Source organism: Phascolarctos cinereus, unplaced genomic scaffold, assembly GCF_003287225.1.
Source record: "Phascolarctos cinereus isolate Bilbo 61053 unplaced genomic scaffold, phaCin_HiC Scaffold_5;HRSCAF=322, whole genome shotgun sequence".
Classification (NCBI taxonomy): domain Eukaryota; kingdom Metazoa; phylum Chordata; class Mammalia; order Diprotodontia; family Phascolarctidae; genus Phascolarctos; species Phascolarctos cinereus.
Window position 1 is genome coordinate 399762607 of NW_027555958.1, and position 8915 is coordinate 399771521.

General features: G+C 35.0%; 1 pseudogene; it reads right to left on the reverse strand.

Moving 5' to 3' along the window:
* Positions 1–1215: 1215 nt before the first annotated feature.
* LOC110206769 (transcription factor Dp-1 pseudogene) lies at positions 1216–5860 on the reverse strand (annotated as a pseudogene).
* Positions 5861–8915: the final 3055 nt, after the last annotated feature.

The window sequence follows — 8915 nt, forward strand, 5'->3', positions numbered from 1 at the left end:
CAGCAGGAAGTTACCTGTCCACCAAAGTTTGAAGTAGAGAATATTTGAAGCCCTAACTTCCCATTTTCATCATTTTTTTTTTCCTTTCTTAAACTTGAACAACAAGGACAATGCAAAATTGAATTGTGAAATAATGCTGCATTGATTAGGTCTTATCCTCCTTCCTTGAGTGACAGAGAGATATTCAAGCTATCTTCTAATTAAGTTTGAAGGGTTATAAGAAAAGTCTACTTCAGTGGGAAACCAACCATCATGTCTGTACTTGTACACTGTTAACCTACAGATATTTAGCAATAAAAAGTGATTAGTTTTGTCCCTTTTCTAATCATAACTTTTCAAAATTCCCACGTTTATTTTTTATAATTTGTATTCATATTCCAATTAAGTTAGACATGTTCTTTGACTCTAAAGTTTAGGACTTTTTTAAAAAAAAATGCTCATGCATGTTTTATTAATAAAAACTAAGAGTGCCAAGCTAAACAAATAAAACAATTAAGGTTCCTTTAAATTTTATCAAATATTACCAAATTTTTTATTTCTATTTCAATAAAAAGACTATTGTCTTGGAAGAGACAACTGACAGCATTTGTTTAGTTAATTTTGTTTTGTGAATAAATTTTAAAAGAGAACATGGCACCTGCCTGAAATATCTTTTTAATAAAAATAACTATTAAAATGATTGAAAACTTTTGAGTTAACAACTGTCAAAGTACTGTGTATGTTTAATTATGACTTTGTGAAAATTATGGGAAAATGTTTATATAATAAATACAAAAACTTGCTTGAGTATATTTCTTTAACTGATAGATATAAGCATTTAAACAACTAAATAATAAAAAATTCCCAAAGTCTGCCTACAAGAAATCAGGCAAATTTTACATAAGCAATAAATTATTCCAAATCTTCGTAATATTTTATACACTTGCACCAGCATGGCAGTAAATTTTGCTAAGCAAAGAGCTTTTTAACCTTTTTAATCTATACATACCAACATATATCAGAAAATTATAGAAATTTAATGGAATTCCCATTTTTAGGAAAACTCTACAAAAATAATCCTTGCCTACTTATCAGATCCACACTCTTTAAATTTTACCAATATTTCTTTAGGGGTAGGAACAAAAGTAAAAATCCACATTAAGAAAAATTCTCTTTCCTAGAACAATTTATTCCTGAAGCTGAATATTAAAGGAGAAAGTAGTCTTCATTACTATTTTAATTAAAGTCATAATAATTATTTCCCCCAACATGAGATCCTGGAGTTTCAAATAATTCTGGAGCTACTGTACAGAAAGTTATTGGAACTCTTTGCCAACATTCCATTTGTACCATTGGTAAAATCACTGGCCACTTGAAGTTGATCCTGATGATGATGTGACATAGACCCTGTTCATTGATCCTTAACCATTTCTGTCAAATAAGTTTCTGGAATTTTTGGTCCCAAACTTCTTGCCATTTTTGTTTTCTGCAGAACAGTTTCCAGATTCTAGTCCACAAGTCACTCCCATATGCTTCAATACTTCTATGTCACTGTGGATTTCAAACGTGTTGTCAAGATTAAATAGATTCTCAAATTTATAATTAGAAATACTGCCTTTGATCACTGTCTTCTTGCTGGTATTCACAATTATAAAAGCTAGGTGTATGACAAAGTTGGAAGCTGGTGGTTGACAGACTTACTGCTCTGCTTGATGAATTCTCTACAACAAATTCTTGAAGGCAGTTTGCTGTAGAATAATTTTTTTACATTGAGACTGCTTTTGTTTTATTTTCTTAAGTTTTCTCTGCCTCTCTACATCTAAATCCTGACATTCTTAAGCTGAGTTGGTTGATAGAACAATAGTTTTTATTTCCTTATTCTCCTTTGAGATAAGATTTGTAGTCCTTAAGCTATTTAAGGCAGCACAAACTCATCATCTTATAGTCTCCTGGTCATGAAACTGTGATTTGTTTGACAAAATATAGTTATCAGCAGTGCTGAATTCTGTGAACAAATCATCTACTTAAATATATGAAGTGTTTTCTTTCCTCTGTACCTTCTCATAAAGCTTCACGGAAAAATGTCTTAATCCCTTACAACTCTTTGGTTTTGTATTTTGCTTCCCTGCTAACCAAGGTGAGGAAGCTGAAGCATGATTCTATGACACAAAATGTGTGTTAAACATATATGTACTTCCTACAAGAATAGTATTTGCCATGGCAAATCTCTGAGGTGTGCCAATTACCACTTGCTGGATAATAATGAGATCAGATTCTCCAAAAGTTTTTGTCAAGAGTTGCTTCCCTGGAGCCAAGATGGAAGAGTAAAAGTAGTGACTTGCTTGAGCTCTCCCCCAAACCCCTTCAAATACCTGTAAAAAGTGGCTCTAAACAAATTGTAGAGCAGCAGATCCCATAAAAAGACAGAGTGAAACAAATTTCCAGTCCAAGAAAACCTGGAAGGTCAGCAGGAAAAGTCTCTTGCCCCAGGCTGGGAAAAATGGAAATTCAGTGAAATAGAGGACTTTCAAGCATTCTTGATAAAAGACCAAAGCTGAATAGAAAATTTGACTTTCAAATATAAGACTCAAGAGAAGCATGAAAAGGTAAACAGAAAAGAGAAATCATAAGGGACTTATTAAAGTTGAATTGTTTACATTCTTATATGGAAAGTTGATATTTGTAACTCATGAGATGTTTGTCAGAATTAGGGTAGTTGGAAGAGAAAAATAGATAGATAGATAGATAGATAGATAGATAGATAGATAGATAGATAGATAGAGGGCACAGGTTGAGAAAGAGAGAGGTAGAATGGGGTAAATTATCTCACATAAAATAGACAAGAAAAAGCTTTTAAAGTGGAGAGGAAGTGGGGGAAGGTGAGAGGGAATGAGTGAATCTTACTTTCATTAGATTTGGCTTAAGGAAGGAATAACATACACACTCAATCTGGTATGGAAATCTATCTTACCCTAGAGTAAAATAGGGGGTAAGGGATAAGAAAGAGGGAGGAGGGGAATGACAGAAGGGAGGACAGATGGGGGAGGGGGTAATCAGAAGCAAACACTTCTGAATAAGGTCAGGCTCAAAAGAGAATAGAATAAATGGAGAGGTGGAATAGAATGAAGGGAAACGTAGTTTGTTTTTGACATGACTACTATGGAAGTATTTTTCATGACTACACATGTATGACCTGTATCAAGTTGCTTACCTTCTCAATGAGGGTGGGTGGGGAGCAAGGAAGGGAGAGAATTTGGAGCCCCAAGTTTTAAAAACAAATGTTAAAAACTGTTTTTACATGCCACTGGGAAATAAGATATATAGGCAATGGGGTATAGAAATCTACCCTGCCCTACAGAAAAATAGAAGTGAAAGAGGATAAAAGATGAGGTGGGGTGATAGAAGGGAGGGCAGATTAGGGGAAGGTATAATCAGAATGCACACTGTCATAGTGTGAGGGACAAGATGGGGAGAAAATTTGGAACACAAAATTTTGTGAAAGTGAATGTTGAAAACTAAAAATAAATATTTAAATTTTAAAAATGAAAACAAAAAGTTTCTTCTCAACAGTGCTAACTGTGGAAGAATAAATAGCTACCAATAAAATAACTCCTTTTCCAGAACAAGAGGTTTTGGTTCATGAAAACCTTTATTTCTCCATTTGCTTCAACTAGGTCAGTATCTTTTGCCACCTAACCTAGATCCTTGAAATCAGTTTTTTTTTATATATTCACTCTCCAGAGAAGAAACAATAATCTCACTTTGTACCGAGAGTGTCAAAATATGGTATCATGCAGCCAAAAGTGGCCCCATAGAGACTGGTCCAAAAAGTCAGTTTCGTAACTGCTCTAGCTTATAACATGAATTGCTATTGGTCCAACCAACATTTATTATCTTCAGATATTAATAATTCCCCTTTTTTCCCATTTTATTGTTTTATTGCTAGCTTTATTCATTCTTTTTCCAAGTTTTCTGGTGGATTCTTCTTATATTTATTATACATAGGATTTCAAATGAAACTATATTGAAATATTGTATGAAAATATTTTTAAAAGATTACAAACTCTATATTAAGGACCTTTGTATTAGAGCTTGCAGCAGTCCTGCAGTATAAGTACTACAGGCATTGTTATTATCGCCCTATCACATATGAGTAAATTGAGGAGAGAAAATGACTGGCCCATGTTTACATAATTAGTATCTGAGGCAACATTCAAAAGCAGATTTTCCTGGTTCATACCTCATTGCCTACTATGCCCTGCTGCCTCTTTACCTGTCCCCATATGCTTTCAGAAAGTTGGCCAAAACCTTGTTCAGGAAGTACTCAGACTTTCTATAGAGCTTATCATAAACATAATTGAACTAAGTTTACTTCTGTTTTTGAAGTGCCTGCCTGTGCAGTATTTCAATGACAGCTCAAGTTACATTTTAAAGTCCTGGGTGATTTTTAAAAATCTAAGTATTAGAAATGAATCATGCCAATTTTACTCTGAAGATAAAAGGAAAAAATGTAGTCTAAGTGCCAGATGAAGTGATTTGCATGGGAGTGATAGGAATGAGGAGTGGATAGTCTCACTAATATCTACTGGCTTGACATGAAGAGATCTTCCCAGTGGCCAAACATCAATAAGAACCAACAAAGACAAGGAAAAATTAATAAATAATAAATGGAAGGCATAAGCATAAACCAGGCAACAAAAGTCTCAAAAATTTACACCAGGGAAACAATTACTATATTGACCTTTTGAGGTTTTGATGCCCTAACTAAATTGCTAAAATCGCTGCTATCCCCTCAGTAAAGAAGTAGCTGGTAGTAAAATAAGCTTCCTCTCACAGTCCTCTATTCCTGTCTTATTAATCAATCTTTCAATCACAAATCATTTGTTAAGAAGTTACTGTGTCACACATGTTGTTCAATAGCTGGATAGACAAAGATAGGCAAAAAACAAAAACAAAAACCCAGCCACTGTCCTCAAGCAGCTCACATTCTAATGGAGGAAACAACATACATACATACACACACACACACACACACACACACACACACACACACGTATATATGAAACTGCATTCATGACATGTACATATTAATTGGGAGATAATCTTAAAGAAGAAGACACTAGAAGCTGCAAGGGCCAGGAATGGCTTCCTGTAAAAGGTGATATAAGCTGAGACTTCAAGGAAGCTGTGGAAACTCAGAAGAAGAGATGAAGAGGCAGAGAATTCCAGGCATTTGGAATAAATAGCCATTTATATTTTATAATACTTACATTTTGGGCTGCTTTAAATTAGCTTCTGTTATGTTTATGGGTGTTATGTAATTAAAACAACCATATTATAATTTCACAGAAAGCAATTTTAAAGAAATCCAATGGACTTCTGACACAGGCAAATTAATAGATCATTAAGGAAGGGACTGGAAAAATGGATAATGATTTTGATTGAGGCTTACATAGTTCCCAATTTGAATGAAAGTTTCAAAGAGATTCAGGAGAAATAATTCATTCTTTGATTTTTTTAAAAAAACATAAAAACCCCATTTCACCCTTAAAATTCATATATGAAGGGAGAGAAAAGAATTAAAGATGTTAAGCCAGAGACATAAAAATAACTATTGGTGAAAACTATTTTCTTTCACTTGTAGTCTCTGCTTATGTATCCCCAACATAAAGTAAAACAACATCTTAGTACATTATATTTGGATGACAGGAGGAAATTCAAAGAATGCTCAAAATAGATTATTTTAAATGTAATTTTTGCCAGGTAAAATTGTGCATATGAGGCCAGCCTACTAAAATATTTTTTTCATACTTCAAGCACTTGTGATTTCATGAGAATGGATACACCTTGCACTTACACAGATCACAACCCTTCTACGCATCAGTAAACAATTTTTGAGAGTTGTAGCAGAACCAATAATCACCCTGTGACCAACTTGTTAATGAGCCTCCCTGAATTTAGGTGGGCTGATCCACAGACAATGACTAAACTAGAGTGTGATTGGCCTGGTACTTGAAGCTTTCCCACTTCACAGGACCTGTAAGAATTTATGCGGAGCTCTCCTAGTCTTCCAGAAGAGAAGGTCACCCCAACAGCACCATCAGATTTGGTAAAAGTTTTACTCTCATTTGCAGTATAAACTTCTAATTTTCATTAAAAAAAAAAAACAAAACACAAGCCATATTTCAATCTTCTTTCTTGTTATGAATAGACAATGCACTAGAGTGGAATTTATAACATAATCCACCTAAACCATTTATGATGTAAATAAATATATAAATATGTAGATAATGACATAGACATAAATATACATACAAATATATGATTAGCAGCATGACCTAGTACAACATTAATCAAATTTTTGGTCTCAGGATCTCTTTACCAATCTTCAAACTCATTGAGGAATACCCCTCCCAAGAGCTTTTATGTGAGTTGCATCTATCAGTATTTGCTATATATACAGAAATTAAAATATCTTAGCATAATCTCGAACTTGTGGATCCCCTCAAATAGTGTCTGGGACCCCTTGGGTATCTGGACCACACTTTGAGAATCACTGACCTACTGGAGAGAGAGAGCCACCTTGAAGTTAGGAAGACCTAGGTTCAAGGGCTACCTCTGACACATAGATGCACAAATCATTTAACTTCTCAGCGCCCTAGACAGTAATCTAAGATGATATGTCACTCAAAACTTCATAGACTCATGTAGACACTCACAATGCATCTTGATTTTCTAATTCAATACTTGTCTTTCCTTAAAGAGAAATAGGAGGAACAGTTTTTGCAGTGATGGACCTAGAGTAATGGATGTGAGCTCAGTATCCTGCATGAGACACTGACTAGCTCTATGACTTAGGTTTGGTATTAGCCTTAGCTTTGGTGCACTGTGCAATGAGTAGGTGGGACTCTAAAATCCTATCCAGCTCCAAATCTCTGACTTTTGGCATTTATATAGCAATTTAAGGGCTGCAAAGTGCTTTACAAATATGATCTCATCTGATCCTCACAACTCTGTGAAGTAGGAGCTATTGTCCTCATTTTACAGATGAGGTAAATGAGTCTGAGAGAGCTTAAGTGACTTGCAGAATGTCACATAGCTAATGTGACAGAATTTAAACTCAGGGCTTCCTGGCTCTAAGATCAGTGCATTATCCATTGTTCCTTCCTGCTGCCTTGTTAGATATTACATTTCTATAAGAGTTATTTTGTGATCAGGTTTATCACTTTTCTTCTTATCTTTAAATGTCTCCTTATTTCTGTTTTTCTTATTTGAATGGTTGTTCATGTGGGGGGGGGGGGCTTTCCTATATTAACTTTCAACTTGCCATTTTCTCAGGATTTTCTACCACCTTGGTTTTTATTAGATATTAGATGACAGAGAGCTGAGGTACAAAATGTGATAAAGGAGGAGTCGGGCAGTGAAGGAGGGGCTGGGTGTCATCAAGAACACATATGAAAGTCAGAAAATATTTCTCTTTGACTGCTATGTCTACAGTGGCTGCTTCCACTGTTCCTTGGTAACTGGAAAACAATGTTTAGAGAGAAAGCCTTGAATGAGTAGTACAAATAACCAATTGGATGTCAAGGCTAGAACTACCCAATAAATATGAAAGGTAGAAAGGAAGAAACAAAATTGATCAATAAATAGTAATTGGATAATTTGCCGTCGTAAAGATATAGCCACAGTTCATTTCATATGGTGAGAAGTCCTTGTTTTAGATATTATTTCTTTCCAGAAATAGTTGATGAAATACAGTCAAAAACACATGTTCTCTTCTCCTGATTTCTAAATGAAGACCCTTAAAGTAACTCTAAAAAAACTTCCAGTGAATGTATGTAGCAGTCAGATTCAGATATAGAAATAATCCAGCAGATCTATGTGTCGCTCTCTCACTAATTTGTTGATCATCTTTCACCTAAGCAAGGCAAGTCAACAAGCATTTATTAAGTGCCTATTACTATCAGGTGCTGTACTATGTAAGCACTGTAACACTGCTTATACAAAGAAAGGCAAAAAAAAGCCTCTGCTTTCAAAGTGGCAATAAGCAACCTAATTTGTACAAATAAAAGATGATAGATAGATAGATAGATAGATAGATAGATAGATAGATAGATAGATAGATAGATAGATAGATATTGGAGATAATTTCAGACAGAAGGCACAAAGATTGAGAAGGACTGGGAAAGGTTTCTTGCAGAAGGTGGGACTTCAGAAGACACTTAAAAGAAGCCATGAAAGGCAGGAAACAGATGATGTGGGAAAGATTTTAGGTATGGGAAATAGTCATTGGGAGGGGGGTCCCTCTCAGAGTTGAGAAGTGAACAGTAGTCAGGAATCCAATATCATTGTATTGAAGTTTATTTAGAGAGTAGTAAAATTTAAGAAGAGTAAAGCCAGGTTATGAATGGTTTTGATAGCTAAGCAAAGGGTCATATTAGACCCTGGAGGTAATGGGGTGCCACTGCAGTTTATTGAATTGTCAGACTTCTTCATTAGGAAGATCCTTTTGACAACTTAGAGGAAAATAGACTACAGTAGGGAAAGACTCAAAGCAGGGAGACCAAGCAGAAGGCTATTGAAATAGTCTAGGAATGAAATGATGAGAGTCTGGCCCAGAGTGGAGGCAGTGGCACAGTAGAAAAAGGAAGAAAAGAAGAAATGTTACAAAAATAACTGCAACAGGACTGTTAGTGAAGTTTCCTTTATGGTTGCTGAGAACAGAAATTCCTCACCTCACAAATTTAATTCCACAAACACACATCAAGCAGCTACTATGTGCCAAGAACTAGATGCTAAGACCAGAAAAAAAAAACGATAAAAGAGTTGTTGCCAAGTTAGTTAAGTAGTTTGTTTACAGGGTAGGAAGAAGAATATTCAGACAAACCAATACACAGTGTATAGAGTGAAGACAACTATTTCAGGATGAGGTGGGA